Below are 2,848 nucleotides of genomic sequence, written 5' to 3' on the forward strand. Positions count from 1 at the left end.
CTTCCGGGCTGCACTCTCGCGAGAGCTGGGAAACACCAGGGGGCTGGGGGCGGGGCCTGCGGGGAGGCGGGGCGGGGCCAAGTTAGAGGCGGGAACGAGGCCTGAGGTCTCCTGGGAGGCCTGAATTTAAACCGGGGATAGTTCGCACGTGATGTAGGCAAAGTCCCTAAATCGGAGTTACCTGCTAATACTTATTTGGCTACCTGGGAGTGGGGCTGTGTTGTCACCTTTCCAACTATAACCCCGTCCCCATTGCAAACTGCTTCTCTTTTTTTTGCTCATTTGCAGTTTCTGTTACTCCGATAAGAAACATCATTAGTTGTGTAGTAAAAAGGCACGAAATATTTCCATTACAGGGACAGAAGAACTAAAAGAAGAAAGTATCTATTAGGCGGCTTTAAACTCTCATTACCATATCACATTGTCTGTAGCACATTCGGAAATAATGTACTTTGTGAGTCCTGTAATTATGTTGCGTGTAGAACAGTTACATCGTGCAGCATTTTTTCTGTTAAAAGCATGAGTTCATTAAGGGCAGACGTTTAAATAACATAACAAAACCAGGTGAAGGCATGAGGATTTATTTTAGACTTGTATTTATTTTAATGTTTATTTATTTGAGAGAGAGTGCGCTCGAGCAGAAGGGCCGAGAGAGAGAGAGAGAGAGAGAGAGAGAGAGAATGCCAAGCAGGCTCCTTGCTGTCAGTGCAGAATCCAGCATCCAGTGCGGGCCAAACTCTCCAAATGTGAGTCCAAATTCAGGAACTGTGGGATCATGAGTCGGAGGCTTAACTGACTGAGCCACCCAGGCACCCCTTATTTTAGAATTTTAGAAAGGAACCTAGAACAAGATCTGCTGCAGAGTAGGTAAGCAATAAGGAGTTACTGAATGTAATAATCCCTGAATGAATAAATGAAGAGCTTGATTGTATAGACTTTCTCCTTCCCCCCAAATTCAAAAGCAAAAACATCCCTATAAACACACAGGTGGTGCATGAGAGGACTTAGATAATGTATGTATGAACATGTTTATAAAGTTATATACTGATTTAAATGAATTTTGGGGAGGAGAGAGAATACTTAGCATATCAAACCTCTGGTTTCAGGGGTCTTATTGCTTAGAATGATAGTGATCTGCAGTTTTTCCTTTAAATATGTTTAAGTAAATAAAAGGTGTGTCCATGTTAAAATTAAGTGGGTAATAGTAACTTCTTCTATAGTGTCCTTATATACCAAAGTATTATCTTCAGAAAATACAATGTTGTGTAAAACAAGAAGGAAAAGACATAGGGGTGCCTGGGTGGCTCAGTCTGTTGAGCATCTGACTCTTGACTTCAGCTCAGGTCATGATCTTGCGGTTTGTGGGTTTGAGCCCTGCGTCTGGCTCCGTGCTGACAGTGCAGAGCCTGCTTAGGATTCTGTCTCTCTTCTGTCTGCCTCTCTCTCTCTCTCTCTCTCTCTCTCTCTGGAGAGATAAATACACTGGAAACAAACAAAAAAGACAAGACGTATATACAACAACATGGCTCTCATAACTATGTTGAAAAACCAATCACAAAAGAGCAGACTGTCTGATCCCATATACATAAAGTTCAAACACAGGCAAAATTAAGTCCCTAAATTTTGGAGGGAAAATAGTGAGTTTCCCCAGGAAGCTGGTAACGTTCCATTTCTCCATGTGGGTGCTGGTTATGTCATGTGTTGTTTAAATGCATACAGAAGCACCTTACGATTTGGGTATTTTTCTGTGTGTAGGCTCTACTTCAGTAAAACTTTTCTTAAAAAATAAGAACTTAAAATATATGGCCACTAAATACGTGAAAGCTTCATCAGGAATCCAGAGAAGTGTAAGTTCAAAAATAAAATACAATTTTTCACTCTTTGGATTGGCAAAGGTTAAGTTTAGTTTTCCTGGTTATCTCAGAAAAATGGTTGGACACCGTTTGCTTTAGGCCCTTGGGTTGCATTTGGCTATTATGGCTTGTGGGTGTTTTAAAATCAATAATCCTTCGCTTTGTATACCATTTAATTTATTGAAGACACTGGGTCGCTTGCCCTGTACATTCTGGATTTGACTGATTGCTTCTGCTGCTTTCTCATTTTCTCCTCCATCCCCCATATTTCCTGTAAATTGTTGGTTAGCTGTAGAGACCAGATCCGGTTAGGGTTCAAAGGGTTCGGGCAAGAATCCATCCCAGGTGGGGCAGGTACTTCCTGCTTCTAGGGTTTGTCCCGCGTCCAGGTCTGGACAACTCGGCGCCTCCATTTTCAAGTTCCCCACCAAGCATTCACCTCTTGGTTTCAGTCTCTTGATGGCCATCGCCTGGATCCATCGTTCCCCTAAGGGGCAAAATGATTTTCTAGCTCCTTGGCTCCCTCCTCATTTACCAGCTGGACTTATGTTCAGAGAACTTTCCGTCCTCCCGCTTTGTGAGGCTGAAATAGTAGGTGAGGAAAGGCAGGAGGGAGGCTTGATGCTTTCCCTTTAATTCAAAATCTCAGAATGAATGAATGGGTGGAGGAACGGTTGCCCTTGCCATCGCCAACGGTGGCCAAGTATTGGGGATCAGTAGAAATTCAGGGACATGTATGTATCTGGTTTTCCAATCAATCGCAGTCACCATCCTTGCTGAGGCCGTTGCAAGTTTTACCAGCACGGCCTCCTTTTTACAGAAAAGTTAAAAATAACAATTACTTTTTTTTTTTTTTTAAAGGTCAACCGCTCCCCCACCCCAACCCCCACCCCCTCCAGCTCGGTGGGGGCGGGGAGACGAAGCGGCCGCACCGGCCCCGCGCGGGGTCGTCGGCGGGGTCGTCGGCCGGCTCCCGGCGTCCGGGGGGCGGGGCG

This window comes from Herpailurus yagouaroundi, unplaced genomic scaffold (assembly GCF_014898765.1).
Source record: "Herpailurus yagouaroundi ecotype Mexico unplaced genomic scaffold, PumYag 191, whole genome shotgun sequence".
NCBI lineage: Eukaryota > Metazoa > Chordata > Mammalia > Carnivora > Felidae > Herpailurus > Herpailurus yagouaroundi.